The sequence below is a fragment of the Notolepis coatsorum genome, assembly GCF_963971535.1.
Source record: "Notolepis coatsorum genome assembly, chromosome: 11".
Classification (NCBI taxonomy): domain Eukaryota; kingdom Metazoa; phylum Chordata; class Actinopteri; order Aulopiformes; family Paralepididae; genus Notolepis; species Notolepis coatsorum.
The window spans coordinates 68,948,393-68,965,892 of record NC_140175.1 but is presented as its reverse complement, the minus strand read 5'-3'; the positions used below and the strand labels follow the sequence as shown (position 1 = coordinate 68,965,892).

The window sequence follows — 17,500 nt, the reverse complement described above, 5'->3', positions numbered from 1 at the left end:
GGAGAGCAAATAGATAGAGAAAATGAGAGAGAGAGAGAGAGAGAGAGAGAGAGAGAGAGAGAGAGAGAGAGAGAGATAGAGAGAGCAGAGAGAGAAAGAAACAGAGATGTGACAGAAGGGAGGGAGGGGAGGAGAGAGAGAACACGTTAACATGTCTGTAGAATATAGAGTGAGATGACGGAGCCATTTGCTCCCTGGAATCAAAGACAACATCACTCCTTCCTCGTTAAAAGTGCTGCACGTGCTGACATGAACAGTATCACCACTGCCTCATCTGCATCCAATTAAATTGCCATTGAAAGTACGCAACCTGTGCGGATCGAGGCCTTGTGTCGTTTGCATCCCAAAGTATATTTCCCCCCCCCCCCCCCCCCCCCATGTATTTTGAAGCTCATCTGCATACTGAGGGCGTTAAGAGGCACGGCAGGCGACCCCAGAGGCTTTAAAAGGCTTTTAGGCGTGCAGTGCGGGGAGATAACCACTGTATGGTAATGCTGCTTGAGCTCCGGGGGCCTCCAGTGCCAATCAAACCCTGAGCGGTGGAGGCCTGTTGAGGCTGTAGGGCTGAACGTTTACACTCCCCTCTGCTGCGGCAAACACTCCGACAAAACAACAACCCTAACGCTTACTGTCTGGCTCTGCTGAGCAGGACTAACACCTGACCCTCTGAGATTTAGGTTTGCTGAAATTAGTGCTAGCGTGTTACGGATAGCTAGCTCAGCTATCCTCGGTGGGCAGGCTGGAGAGTGGCCCTGAAACTGGCCTTGACTTGGCAACGCTTCAATGCTGCAATGTAAAAAAGTGTAAAAAATAAATCACGTCTAGGCAAGAAAAATAAGCATACACAAACATAAAATTCAAAACACACTCTCACACACATCCACACCTACACCCACAACACACACCCTAAAAAGCTACCTGTGCAGTAACAGTTACATCACATACCTCCTCTGAAGGTTTGACAGGATCTTAACCAGATTAATTTAGGACAGATTTAGGAGAGAGAGGACAGAGGGAGGCAAACATGAGGGGAGAGGGGGGAGGGAAGGATGCTGTTTTATATTCATGTTTTCTTTCATGCCAATAAAGCCTTTTAACTTTCGATTGAGAAGGAGACAGAGGGAGAAGGAGGAGGAGTGACAGAGAGGGAGGTGAAGAGAGAGGGAATGAGGAAGAAGAAAAAAAGAAAGAGACGTGTGTGGGTGTCAAGTAGGCTTGATGGAATGTGTCCCATTAAATGTGGGGACCACTTGGGAGTGGACATAATGTCCAAATCATGGCACTAAAATATATATATATTTTATATGGGCTGTGTTTTATAGAGCGCCTTTATATTTTCTACAACCTTTTACAACTTATGCCGCACAGTCGCACACACACACACACACACACACACACACACACACACACACACACACACACACACACACACACACACACACACACACACACACACACACACACACACACACACACACACACACACACACACACACACACACACACACACACACACACACACACACACACACACACACACACACACACACACACACACACACACACACACACACACACACAGAGACGGCGGAGGCAACCATGCAAGGTGCCAACCCGCTTGTTGGGAGCAGACAGGAGTTCAGTGTCTTGCTCAGGGACACTTCCGACACGCTGCCAGGAGGAGCTGGTGCTCAGGAGCTCTAACTCCTGAGCAACTGCAGCCGAAACACTACCTTTACAACATTGAAACAACATTGGCATGTCATTGGTTCATTGGCTACAACATCATTACTAACAATACACACACACACAACACCGCTGATAGTTTTGGCAACCGCTAAAACTATCACTTAAACAAAATGTCACTTTAAAAAAAAATAGAAAGTCACTTTAAAGGAAGGAGGTACTAATAGTATAGTTTAGATACATTAAGAGTTAACATTGTAAATTGTATATAGTATAGTAGTGTATATAGGAACCAGTTTCTCAGGAACTCAGCATGTATTTTTTTTTACCATGCATATCTTGTGTCTTACCTATTTTATTTTTTCTGTTTCTTTTTTTCTATGCCTACTTTATTATTGTATTTTGCATAATCAATGCGGGCATGACCACCCGCATTTCACTGTATGCCCTGGTATGTATGTGACAAATACACCTCTTGATTCTTGATTCTTGAATAATATCATTATTGGTTGATATGGGTGGCATACAATTTGGATATCGGTATTGAATCGATATGTACCTACTAGACATCCCGTGGGCAGCTATCCAACACTTTGTATCACAATCAATTCAAAGGATATCAATGTTTTTCCTGCCTTTTAAAACTCTTAGGGGACTGAACTAAACCAGTAAGCACGGGCCAACCTGAGTCCATTCAAACTTTGGACGCTGTTGGGAGTGTGTTTCTCTGAAACTGTGAGGACACTGTTGGGAGTGTTTCTCTGAAACTGTGAGGACACTGTTGGGAGTGTTTCTCTGAAACTGTGAGGACGCTGTTGGGAGTGTGTTTCTCTGAAACTGTGAGGACGCTGTTGGGAGTGTGTTTCTCTGAAACTGTGAGGACGCTGTTGGGAGTGTTTCTCTGAAACTGTGAGGACACTGTTGGGAGTGTTTCTCTGAAACTGTGAGGACACTGTTGGGAGTGTTTCTCTGAAACTGTGAGGACAATGTTGGGAGTGTTTCTCTGAAACTGTGAGGACGCTGTTGGGAGTGTGTTTCTCTGAAACTGTGAGGACGCTGTTGGGAGTGTGTTTCTCTGAAACTGTGAGGACACTGTTGGGAGTGTTTCTCTGAAACTGTGAGGACGCTGTTGGGAGTGTTTCTCTGAAACTGTGAGGACACTGTTGGGAGTGTTTCTCTGAAACTGTGAGGACACTGTTGGGAGTGTTTCTCTGAAACTGTGAGGACACTGTTGGGAGTGTTTCTCTGAAACTGTGAGGACACTGTTGGGAGTGTTTCTCTGAAACTGTGAGGACACTGTTGGGAGTGTTTCTCTGAAACTGTGAGGACGCTGTTGGGAGTGTGTTTCTCTGAAACTGTGAGGACACTGTTGGGAGTGTGTTTCTCTGAAACTGTGAGGACACTGTTGGGAGTGTTTCTCTGAAACTGTGAGGACGCTGTTGGGAGTGTGTTTCTCTGAAACTGTGAGGACGCTGTTGGGAGTGTGTTTCTCTGAAACTGTGAGGACGCTGTTGGGAGTGTTTCTCTGAAACTGTGAGGACACTGTTGGGAGTGTTTCTCTGAAACTGTGAGGACGCTGTTGGGAGTGTTTCTCTGAAACTGTGAGGACGCTGTTGGGAGTGTGTTTCTCTGAAACTGTGAGGACACTGTTGGGAGTGTTTCTCTGAAACTGTGAGGACACTGTTGGGAGTGTGTTTCTCTGAAACTGTGAGGACACTGTTGGGAGTGTTTCTCTGAAACTGTGAGGACACTGTTGGGAGTGTTTCTCTGAAACTGTGAGGACGCTGTTGGGAGTGTGTTTCTCTGAAACTGTGAGGACACTGTTGGGTGTGTGTTTACAGATATTAACACAGTTGTATACATTAGCCTGAAAAATCCTGATCTCAACACTGAAACAACATTGGTCAACCAATGTAAGAACAATTTTCATTATGACCCCTTTTCGGTCCGTTGCTTAGATGCCTTGACCCCATGGCCAATAGACAGCTAATGGACATCAAAATGTTTGCTGGGAAGTATGTTTCTGGTCACCTTTTATTACATTTTCTACCTATACCTTTTATTTTATTTGATACAGACTGCCTGCAATACTTGATCTTAAAGGCCTGAATATACTTCCCGCGTCCGTGGATGCACGTTGGTACGCGTGACATAAATTGCGTAATTTTCGTCAACGATCTTGCACCGTATGTATACACGTGCCTGTTAGATTTTGTGACCGCGTGGATATGCGCGCCGACTTCTCGAGTATATTCGGGGCTTAACTATCAACACAACAGAGTAGGTCCCCACAGTATGAGTGGTAGCAGTGGCTCAGGAGGTTAGAGTGGTCGTCTGGTAACCTGACTGTTCCCAGTTTGATCCCACGCTCATCCCAACTTCATGTCGAAGAGTCCCTGAGCAAGGAAGGCACATAACCCCTTATTGCTCCAGATGAGCTGGTTGGTGCCTTGTGTGGCTGCCTTCATCGTCTGTGTGTGTGTGTGTGTGTGTGTGTGTGTGTGTGTGTGTGTGTGTGTGTGTGTGTGTGTGTGAATGGGTGAACATGAGGCATAAGCTGTAAAATGCTTTGACAACAACACCTGATGTTGTTGTTGAACAACAATATTTATACAGCATACTAAAGCCGTATAAATATGACAACATTTTAAAGTAAACACTGTTTGATGTACTATTATTCCAAAACAGCAGGGAGGATATAGGTCAGGGCAGGTGTGGAGTTAACCTTGATGCAACATGACGCAAATACAACAGAACAGGCTCCAGCGGCTCAGGTAGCCACAGTGCAATGGGTTCATTATGCCAGGGGTACTGTTTCATACAGAGTTACAGAACTAGCTTTAATATTACATGATGTAAATACAGCAGGGCAGCCTCCAGTGATAAACCTTGTTTGATGTTGGAGTACAACAGTAGGGGAGCAGATACAGTATGGAGGTAACATTGAAATGAGGGGGAAACAAACAAGCTAACAAACAAACAGACAAACAAAAAATACACCATGTATACAGTATGTGTGTGTGTGTTAAGTGTCGCCAGGCAGACACTTAACCACTTAAGGATCGGTATTCGGAAGTGGGCGGCCATTTTGGATAATCACACAGAATGTTTACCGGTACACATATTACAAAAACCTTTAACGTTTACTTCAGTGTGTTCAAACCTCTGTTACTCTATTTCATTAGCACTCAACGTGATTTTTCTATATTGTGTAAGAAACATCAGAATGTTTCCTTTCAAAAGAGACCAGACTCCGGCGGCCGGGTAGCGCAGTGGACTAAGCGTCTGTCTACCACCGCCGAGACACTGGTATCAAATCCGGCTGTCAGCGGTACCTCCGGCTTGGTCGGTCGTCATACTGATACAATTGGCAGTATCAGCGGGTGGGAAGCCGGTGGGTGGTATTCTGGTTGTTGTAAACAGCGACTCCTACAGGTCGGTCAGGGCGCCTGCACAGCGAGGGAAGGAACTGGGTAAGGTAGTGTGATCCTCCCACGCGTTACACTTCCCCAGTGAGAGTCCTCGCTGTCAGGTGAAAAGAGGCTGCTGGCTGTCTCCTATGTATCGGAGGAAGCATCTGATAGACTTCAGGGCTCCCTAGACCGACCAGTGGGGGGGAGGGGGGAATTGGCATAACGACTAAATTGGGATGGGAGAAAAATAGTTATTATTATTATTATTATTATTATTATTATTATTATTATTATTATTATTATTATTATTATTATTATTATTATTATTATTATTATTATTATTATTATTATTATTATTATTATTATTATTATTATTATTATTATTATTATTATTATTATTATTATTATTATTATCATGTGTCGTCAGGCAGACACTTACATCATGTGTCGTCAGGCAGACACTTAACATCATGTGTCGCAGGCAGACACTTAACATCAGGTGTCGTCAGGCAGACACTTAACATCAGGTGTCGTCAGGCAGACACTTAACATCAGGTGTCGTCAGGCAGACACTTAACATCAGGTGTCGTCAGGCAGACACTTAACATCAGGTGTCATCAGGCAGACACTTAACATCAGGTGTCATCAGGCAGACACTTAACTCATTCCCCACCAACAACGAGTTTACTCATTATTGGGAGCCGACGCTTGAACACCGATATACATCGATATTTTTATTCATTATTCATCCAGGAACCTTGGTGTTACCATAGGGAATGAGGCTGAGATCGCCAAAGTGCAATACCGGCCGCATCCAGCTAGACTGCGGTATCGAGCACCCTTTGAAACCTTGTATCTTGGCCTGTGCAACGGTCAAATGTCACCGGGCTCACTTTTCTTTGTCGGGCGAATGGAGCGGTTATAATGATCGGATTGAGAAGCGTCAGATGCTCCCGATGCATGATGTGTGGTGGATTATGTTGGCGACACGATCGACACCAATACTGGGACTCGCGATCAGATAACTGGAATATTCTTTTTGGGGTACATCCTAGTGAATGTAAGGGCTATATGATATCAATCCTGCGTTGATCCAACCATGTCTTCACCCCGATCGCAACATGTCTGTCTAACGTTACATTATGCCGTTGGTGACGATCAAAGCATTAAAAAACTACCCCCCCCCCTTTCATGCATTCATGATGAAACATAATACCTATGATATAGATTTGATTTGGGAATAATAGTGCATACAGGCAAGAAACGGCAACGTTTAGAGTAGAATTTACGTATAAGGCTATTACCCAGCCTTTCGGGAATTACCCCAAGACCACGCTATAACCATACTCACCATATATATACTCATATATACTATATACTCATATTCACCACGGTATAACACGGGAACGTATGGATGAAGAAATTAATTCTTTTTCACATATTGAATAGGTGATGTCAAATGGGCCATAGTATTGTATCCATAGCTATAATATAGAATATAGTTATAGCTCTACAAACAAGGTGATGCACTCCTATCTTTGAACACTTTCAGCACCAGAGGGCGCTGTTTACTGTTACCGTTGAAAGGCAAGCGCTTTAAAGTATACGAATAAGTGGCAGTGTTTGCAGGGCTCAAACTATATTATATATCATAGCTATGGATATAATACTATTGCCCATTTTACATCGAGTATCTATCGTTCAATTTGTGAAAAATAAAAATAAATGTCATCCATATATTCCCTTACCTTGACTAGGATGTACTCCAAAAAGAATATTCCAATGATCTGATCGCCATTCCAAGTATTGATGTCGATCGTGTTGCCAACATAATCCACCAAAGAACATGAACCGGGAGTACTTGATTCTCGTCAATCCATGCGTTATAAACGCTTGTCCTGCCCGACAAGGAAAACCTGGCCCAGACTTTTTAGAACGACACACAGCCCAAGCCAGAGAGTTTCAAATGATGTGCAATACCGGCCACAAGGCGGCAGGCGGCGGTATTGGACGTTTGCGATCTCAGACCCATTCCCAATGATAACAGCAGGCTCCCTGGATGAATAATCAATGGAAACAGCGAATAAAAGAAATAACGACCAAAACCCGACTATACTCGGGTCTGGCGCCGAACGTTCGGCGAGTTAACCCAACTATCATCGGGTCTGGCGTGGAAAGTGTTAAAGCATGGCAGTGCTAGAACGGGGCCCGACTAATCCCTGGTGGTCAATGCGTTAACATCATGTGTCGTCAGGCAGACACTTGCATGAGTGAAACCTAGTGGTGCTGAAAAAGCACCTAGTCAACCTATAAATAAAAGTTAAAACAACAACAATAATATAGATAGATAAAAAGATAAGATATTGCATTTATCCCCTTGGGGAAATCCGGGCGTCATAGCAGCATGGGGGAGGGGGGAGGGGACAGGTACAGGTATGAAAGACATAAATATAGGCAATAAAATGTGTTCTGAATATACAAATAGGAGAAGAACCTGTCTGTTCTCTATCTGATTGGTTGGACTGTCTGTATTTTTTTCTGTTTTTCGTTTTGTTCCTGTCTTTTTTGCTTGTTTTCTCTTTCTCTCCCGGGATGCGCCCCGGGCCGATGTAACTATTTGTTGAGGGGCGCAATATAAATAAATTTATCATATCATATCAAGAAATAAACAGTGTAAACAATATAATTAACTCTGAATATAAAACGTATAATAATAATAATAATAATAATAACAATAATAATAACCCTAAGCAGGCGGTGTGGGGTGTCTGTCTAGGCACTACTCTCTAATCACCAGTAATAGTATCTTGTTAATATGAATGACAACACAGCTGCAACACAGCTGGCAACACTTCCCTTCCACCGTATCCTCCTCCAATCAACCGCGCCACCTCTCTTCTATGAGTGTGTATGTCTGTGTGTGTGAATCTGCCTTGTTGGTGTCTTCTCTACAGTAATTCCCTTCCTCAGTTACACACACACACACACACACACACACACACACACACACACACACACGAATGCACACACACACACACACACACACACACACACACACACACACACACACACACACACACACACACACACACACACACACACACACACACACACACACACACACACACACACACACACACACACACACACAAAGACACTGGTGTGAAAGTGTGAAAGTCATCAAAAACGCACCTGCTTAATGATGCTTTTGTTTCGGTCACAGTAATCAGTAAGCATTAGCAGGCCCACCAGCGGAGACATAATTAATAAATGCAATCTGCTGCCTGTCAAAACAAAAACAGCAATCCCAGGCCTCCACTTACAGTATGTGACCCCACTGAGAGTCTGCCCTCTCTAATGCCCCATTGGACACCTGCGTTATTCATCAACCAGTGGGGGAAGCCGGTTCGCTAAATGGAGTGTTTAGCATTCGGCTCGTTCTATGCTGTTCTCTACGACTGGTTTCAACTCAGCGCTAATTATATACATTAGGGGATGGCCCTTAGAGGCCTCTGGTTTAAGGTCCTGCCAAGAGCAGTACAATGGGAGATGTTTCTCCACAATAGTTGAGTAGTGTCGGGACGAGGTGTGGGGGACACGCCAAGGGCACTTGGCGAAAGCAATTACTCAGCTTGGTATCTGTCTGATAAGCTCCATCCTTCTTAAGAAGATTACACCGCTGCTCCTGAAATCTGCTGAAGTGCCGACATTCACTTTGTAGCTCCCCGAGCTGACCTTACAAGTTTACAACTTCTCAGAAAGATTATCTGGCTGTTGGAAAAAGTTGCTCTGAAAAAACAACAACAACTTAGGGGTCTGATACCGGAGTCAGGGAGAAGAGGAGACTAAAGGAGCTCACCTGAAGCCTTCTGATTGACGAGCCAAGGGCCCGGTATTGACATCGGCTTTTACACAATGTCACAGTCTAGAGGGAGGCCAGTTGTGGCGCGGGAGCACGCTCTGAGACAGGGACGGGGTGGAGAACTCGCGGCTTTAGTTTTGTATGCCCTGGGCACATATTTGAACAGGTCACCATGGCGTCGAGGGTTAGAGGGCGTAGAGGGGTGGCTGGATAGTTAGAATAATCAGCTGCAAAATCCAAAAGTACTTACTTCAGAACCAACGTCATGAAAGATTTTTTCTCCAACCAAAAGCATATTTCTACCAACCAAATAATGACCACAATATTTCACCTTAAATAAAGTGTTTTTTTCCTTCATCACAAAAAAAATTGAGGTTGACAGAAATTGTGCAGAACATCTTCAGATAGTATTATATACTACAATCTGATAGTAACCAATGAGAGGACAGGGGTGTTTGGGGTGTCCCACTTCTTTCAAATGCTCATGATGCTCACTGTCCACACTGTATAATCACAGTCAGGGGAATTCCCCCACTTTCAAAAATACAGATGGAGCTATTCTAGGCAGGGAACAAGCCTACGCCTTCTGGTCTTACAATCAATCAAATCAAACAATCAAATCACGCAGGACGTGATGTGAACGGCAGCTGGAGAGTCTGATGAATCACTGTGAGCAGTTGAGCGTTTTGGAGTTGGACCGCAGCATTTCCTGTCGAGGCTCCCAGTGGTGTCACTCATTTAATCTAATTAAGCCTCGTTGATGGGAGGTGTCAGTTTGCGAACGGTAACGATGTATCCCCACACTATTCCTCTAACAAGGAAACAAGCCTCGGGCCAACTGACGGTGCGTCACAGCTGGACACGAATTAGCCTTTCATTCAACCCCAACAGGTAAACTCTAACGCTTTCACATATAGTTTTGGTGGACTCGGTGCGGTTCTGGGGGTGAAGTTGCAACATTGTTGCATTCTTCATTTGGTTCGCCTGCGTTCACACAGATATCTGTGAGGCGGACCGAGACCTTCTGAACAATGTCACGCTGTCGAAAAGGGCGCTTGTCTATTGGACAGTGGAAATGTGTGTGTGGCTGCGATCCTGTGTGTGCGCGCGCGCGCGTGTGTGTGTGTCTGTGTGTGGACTGCGGAGCCCTCCAGATCAGCGGAGCCGAGTTTTGACATGGCATTGATCCATTGTTCTATTGAAGCACATTACCACCATCCTCTCCCTAAACAACTTGTAGACCACGGCGTTTTTATGAGTGCCCACAAGTAGCTGTTTTATTAATAATATAATAAGCCGCGCGCCTCGGTAATAATAATAAGCCACGTTTTTTCTTCCTTCTTCCCAAGATGCACAGATATATAGATAGATAGATAGATAGATAGATAGATAGATAGATAGATAGATAGATAGATAGATAGATAGATAGATAGATAGATAGAGAGATTAGATGCAGTGTGCTTGTTTTGCAGTGAGTGCTGCGAGCAGTGGTAATAATAATCACTTCCTATATTTGGTTCGCGTTTGGTTCGATGAAGCCGAACCGAGACCTACGTTTTCAGGCGGACTAGAGTTCGCCTGCTTGGTCCGCGGACCGAGTTCGACGCGCATTCACACAGACCCGAAAAACCAAATCGAATTCTGGTCCGAAAGTCCGGACCAAACAGCCCCTGTGTGAAAGCGACTGTAGGACGACTTTACCTGAAACTTTTAAGAAGCTGTTGGGAGTGTGTTTATATATTTTTGATGTATTTGTATTCTTAGGCCTGCTTTTGAAACCCTCATCTTATCCCACTAAAGCCCTTTAAACAAGGTTGAAATAGCACTGATCTAAAAAGTGATGTTAGAAGAACTTTCATTATGACCCCTGTTTGGTTGGTTTGGACACCGTGGCCAAATTAAATCTTTACTGGGAAAATGCTTTTCAAACTACGGGTTGGGTGAGTCCCAGCAGGGGGCAGTGTGGATCCTGGGTCCCAGCAGGGGGCAGTGTGGATCCTGGGTCCCAGCAGGGGGCAGTGTGGATCCTGGGTCCCAGCAGGGGGCAGTGTGGATCCTGGGCTAACAGCTTGATTAGCACCAGTGTTTGAGGTGGGCAAGGGGAATACGTGGCAGTAGTGTAAAGTAAAATTGATTTATTTTACATAAACACTCCTCTCCCTTCTTGTTCTCTACCATCTTATCTCCGTCCTTCACCTCTCTCCTCCTCTAAATGCACTGCATAAGGTTTGCATGAATATGTGTGAGCGCGTGTATGCATGTGCATGTGCGTGTGCATGTGCGTGTGCAAGTGCACGCATTACCGTTTTCCTCCTTCTCTGCATGCAAAATAACACCTCTTGTTGTGCATCATTCCATGAAACGTTGGGGAACTCTTGCTCTAACATCCAAAGTGGGTTTCTATATAGGGTAGGTGCTTGTCCCAGTTTAATAGCACCAGGGACAGCGACACTGGATGCTGCTGTGCAGGTAGACGTGATGAGCTGACGGGGCCTCTGGGAGCAGGCTGGGAACCGGGAGACAGTGGCAAGGTTGGATGCGACGGACTGTGACTTTGAAGAAATTAAGCGTCATTCGTTAATGAATTTGCCTCTCACTCTGCCTCAGTGCCTCGTGTCTGCCAGGCTCCGCAGAGAGGAAAAGGCTAATCTCAATAGACAAATGAACCACAAAGAGAGAGAAACGGCTAAACCTGACAGAGAGGGATTGGTACCCGATCTTTAACCCTGGAATATAATTATAACCTTACTTTTGCATTAGCACGGTTCATATTGAGTAGATATTGAAGTAGAGTACAAATATTAATGCATATATTATATATATGTATATAAATAAGGGATGTCCGATATTATCGGCCTACCGATATTGGCATTAAAATGTGGTATCGGAAATTATCGGTATCGGTTTAAAAGAAAAGATTTTTTTTTTTTTTTACATTTATTTAACCTTTATTTACCCAGGCAAGCAAGTAAGAACAAATTCAGATTTTTATTTATTGTCAAAAGTAGGTTGATATCGGTTGATATCGGTATCGGAAATTAAGAGTTGGACAATATTGGTATATCGGTATCCGTAAAAAAGCCAATATCGAACATCCCTAATATAAATATTATATAAAAAGTCACAATTTTAAAACAGACAGTAGAGATCAATTGAAGATTAACAAGGCATGAACATAATTAAAATAGCATATATAGATGTTAGGGCTGTCAAAGCTAGCGTGTTAACGCAAATGCGTATTAATGCCACACATCTTATTTGACGCATAACGCACATAAAAAAGAATAATAATACAAAAATATATATACTGTATAGGCTATATGTATAATTTATTTAAAGATTCTTTTAATGCTTAACAAAACGGGATGTTTTATAAGAGTAAAGTTGGACACTACATTGTGTGAGTACTCATATTACAGAGTAATGTTACATTTAGCAGGTCAATATGGCCATCTGTTCTTGCTTATTGGGCTGTGCCATGTTATGATTATTTGCAGCATAGCTATCTTATGCTAAATACACTGTTTTTTCTGGACAATATGTCATAATCTTTTTTTTTATTATATATATTATACAAAATATTTTAATTGATTGACAGCCCTAATATATGTGTATGAAAGGTGTGTGTGTGTGTGTGTGTGTGTGTGTGTGTGTGTGTGTGTGTGTGTGTGTGTGTGTGTGTGTGTGTGTGTGTGTGTGTGTGTGTGTGTGTGTGTGTGTGTGTATGCAGGTGAAGATGCATGTCAAATTTAATCAGTGGGCATTTGGAAAAGGCTTTGTCACCAAAGCGACCAGTGCGTGGGATCATGAGCAGGCCTGCAGTGGACGATCTGAGAGTACGGTACTACGGCATGTTCTATGAGGCACCAGAAGTTCAGCCATGTTTGAAGGGGCTGCAGGTTACTGAGAGCTTTGAATGTCAATAAGCAGAGTATTGAATTGTACTCTGTAGGTGTGATGTGGGCATGTCTCCTCCTTTACATGTTGTAGTTTGTTCAGCACACACTTGGATGCTCCAGTAAGCAGGACATTGCAATAATCAATTTTAAACACAAATGCATTGATGTGTCTTTCTGCTTGAGTGGATTCTTGCAAAGTTACGTAAGTGGGAGATTTAGCTGATATTGATGACATAATTTAGATTAGATTAGATGTATTGTCATTGCACACATAAAAAGTACAACAAAAGGAAGTTGGCAGCTAACCAACAGAGTGCAAAGGAGCAGTAATGGGCATTGTAGTATAGTATAACATGTATGTACAGTACATGTTGTACATGAGTAAATATGAAAAAGCTAAAGAGTAAATATGCTAAGCTAATGTATGTACAGTATTATATAGTGGTATGAATATTAATCCACTATGGTAATAAACCAGTATAGCCAGTGGTTTAACTATGAGTAGGTGTGTGTGTATATATATATATATATATATATATATAGCTATACTTGGCGTCACTTTATTGATATAATATCGACACATGAAATATCGCAATATATTGCTATATAGATTCCCCCCCCCCTACCTCTATGATCTAGAGAGCTTTGTGGGGGGGGGGGGGGGGGGGGGGGGCAGTATTGTAGATGAGGATATAAGAAGTATATGAAGTAGGCCTACTGTAGGGTAGGACTCGCCAGGGACCACGAGATACAGTGTTATTCATTCATTCATCCATTCAAGCTTTATTTAGTCTCGAAAATCATTGAGAGTTTAACTCTCATTCCAGATTATGTCGAGATGTAGGTAGGTACAGCACACACAAAAAAACACAGAAGGTCAATCAAGAAAACTATTAAAAACAATTGCAGACTGTGGTGAAATGGTTGGTCATTAAATATTTATACCATCCAAAGGATACTTTTTTAATGTACATTGCAATACGTTCCACGTACCGCGAGCGACAGTGGCTCGGGAGGTAGAGCAGTCGTCTGGCAATCCGGAGGTTCCCGGTTCAATTCCCGCTCCTCCCGGGCAGCGTGTCGATGTGTCCTTGAGCAAGACACTTAACCCCTAATTGCTCCCGATAAGCAGGTTGGCACCTTGCATGGTTGCCTCCACCGTCGGTGTGTGAATGTGTGTGTGAAATGTGAATGTGTGAGTGAATGGGTAAAATGTGAGTAACAAATTGTAAAGCGATTTGGATAAAAGCGCTATATAAAAAAGCAGCCATTTACCATTTACCGGGAGCCACAAAAGCTAGATTTCCAGTTCATTGTAAACTTTGGGGATTTAAAAATTGTGAATAATGAAGTGATAAACTGTAAGATCTCCAACAATGACTTTATGTAGGAACAGATGCCGTGCCAGGGAGGACCACCCAACCTTATTGTACAGGATTAAATGGTGAGTACTATAACTATCACCGGTGATAATTGATGTACTGTTACTGTATGTATGTAAAGAGTTACCTTTATTAGGACTGATACAACCACAAAGGCATATTGTATTGTGTTGTATCACAGAATTTTAGCTGCTGTAATGCTACTTTTTAAGACCCATCCTTGAGCAGGTTCTGATTATTAGGGCTAAGATTCCATTATCAAACATTATCAATGAATCGTTGAGAATGATTTCTGTTTTGTTCCCATTCAGACAAAATAACAGAAAACCCCAGAAAATGATTATTGAATTTTGCACATGTAGAGTTGCAATTATTACATGAATGGAATATTTGTCCCACCCCTATGATATCTCCACATTCCTCTTTGGGTATTCAGAGTGCACACACCTATCTGCCTAATCACACATTTTTGGGGGTATGGGTCTCAAGCAAAAACAGCCATTCCTACTGTACACTAGGGCTGTCCCCGACTAAGGATTTGGATGGTCGACTATGATTGGCCAAAATGTGCCGTTAGTCGACAAAAATAAATAAATAAATAAATAAAAAAGTATAATATATTTAATATTTCTTTTACATTTTTTTTTTATCATTCCATTTGGGCTGTGGGGGGTGCTTAGTGTCTGAAGGAGTCGACTGAAGGCTTCTTGTCCTCTGCAAAAGCATGCAATTGGTCCACTGATGGATACATCTTGATATTTGTCTAGTCTAGTGTGTTCATTAGATGGGTGAAATCCTCTTTCAGTGCCTCTGTGCCTGTTTTCGTAGGCAGTTAGCCTCTGGTATGCGTGCCATTAGCGTTAGCCACGCTTCTAGGCCTCTTTTCTTTTGGAAATATATATATATTTTTTTATTATATTCGACTAAGAGGTTGGCCAGTCGACTACGGCTCCTTTCGACCGATTAGTCGACTAATCGACTAATAGGGGTCAGCCCTACTGTACACATGATGTATTTATTTCTATTTTCAAAGAGGATACCTGTTTTTAATGACTAGCTTAAGTCATCTACAAGTAAGCTAGTGACCACAGTTGCCCTTGTTGTCTGCTTTCAACACCACCATTCCTTCCAAGTGTCGGGCTCCTCACTCACTTCCATTCATTTTGAATACCATGTCTAAATATCATAGGATATGAGAGGAATGAATGGTGGTGTCAACAGGGACAGCGGTGGTTGCAAGCTTACTTGTAGATGCACTTACAAGACTGCTGAAACATGAGTTCTACTAAAGTGAAATATCCCTATAATATATATTCCCATATAAAAAATATATGTATATAAAAAAGATCTAATATAAACATAAAGTAACATATATGACACTATAAACATAAAGTAACATATGGGACACGATGTACACACAATATAGTAGGCACCTGTGTAGACATTAGCAAGAGTGAGTTAACCTGCCCTGTAGAAATAGAGCAAGCTCTGCATCCTTTTTCAAGCCCATGCAAGCACCACAAAGGTTTTCCACAGACTCCCAGAGGCACCAGCAGCTTTAAGCTGAATCAAAAAATGCATTGATCGGAAGGTGGTTTTTGCACATTGTGTGTACTACGTTATGACGAAGAACGTGATGGTGCGGTCTTAGTTTTCGGACCTCTGGAACACCACATGCCAGCATCTGATTGGTTATTGATGCAGGGAGCTGTTGTTTCTGGCCAATTAGATGTTTTTGGTTTCCGGCCAAGTGGTGTTCCTGAGGTCACAAAGTATGGCAGAGTAAAGGGGCGGAGTTTCAACCCCCCTTTGGTTCCTATCTGATGGGTCGCTATTAAAACAATAGGATGCTTAAACAGAGCAGCATCTTCCTCAACTAACAGCAGTGAGATGATTAGTAAAAACTCATTTTAGACTGTAGATATAGACCTCCTTGTTAAAGATGAACAGTCAGTCTGATCCCAGAGCAGCAGAGAGCTCTTTAGGGACCTGCTTACTTGTAGAAGAGCTCATATTTGTTTATTTGTTTATTTATGGTTCACCATTAGTCTACACCCATGGGTGAAAGACTATTCTTCCTGGGGTGCCAACACAACATTACAGTACATTACATTACAGTAACAAAAAAACAATAAAAACTAGGGCTGTCAGTTTATCGCGTTAATTAGATTAATTAATTACACAGCAAATTATCGCGTTATGAAAGTTAACTCACAATTAATTGAATTTTATTTATTATTATAATTTTTTTATCTCATTCATTCCATAAGAACGTAGAATACAATTTTTTTTTATATGGTCCATTTGCATGTTCTTGGTATCTGATTCTAGGGACATCTATGGATCTCAGGGAATGTATTCCCAGTGTCATAAATACTGTGTCTGTTACTAGGCTGGAGTAAATTGTAATGAACCAAATGAGAATATCAATTACATTTTTTTTTTGTTGACCAGACCTGAAAAATCGAAGCAAATGAATAAATGGAAGATGATTAAACAGGTTTTGTAGATACAGTACTGAATTCTGCCATCCGGACACATGCCATTTTAAATATGATTATAGAATATAGAATATCAGGCCTAAAATGGTTATGCGATTAAAATGTGATTAATTAGATTAATTAATTACAAATCCTGTAATTAATTAGATACATTTTTTTAATTGCCTGACAGCACTAATAAAAACATAAGAAACACCTTAGCCTAAGCACATTCTCAACATCTTCAAAATCTCACAAAAAAAAGACACAAAGGCTCCAACCACAAATACAATACTAACTAAACTAACTAACTAAACTAACAATACTAACTAAATCAATCAGTAACTCACTGTATTTCACCATTCATAACAGCATCCTTCAACTTTTTCTTAGAAGTAAATTTGTTGCTGATCATCATTATCTTCACAGGTATACAATTCCAGTATGCAGCAGCTCTATACATTACGGTTCTCTTAATTAAGTGCATTTGTTCTTGGTAGAGGTAGAGTACAATGAAGACCCACGGCATGTCTTATCATATCATACAGCATATGTGCTTCAAATAGCATCTTGAGAGGAACAAAGGTGATGACGTGCATAACAAAAGTTACAAGTTACATTTAAACCTACACAGCATCTACACGGAGTACATAATACACAATACACACAGTACATGATACACAGTACATGCTGTACATAATACACACTTCACACAGTACATAATACACAGTATACATAGTACATAATACACACTACACACATTACATAATACACAGTA

At 42.1% G+C, this 17,500-nt stretch overlaps 1 protein-coding gene across 1 annotated transcript in view; it reads right to left on the bottom strand.

Annotated features, from left to right (window-relative positions):
• mmp17a (matrix metallopeptidase 17a) overlaps nt 1–17,500 on the bottom strand; it is a 178,956-nt gene that overhangs the window by 70,807 nt on the left and 90,649 nt on the right. The gene's annotated exons all lie outside the window — the stretch shown is intronic.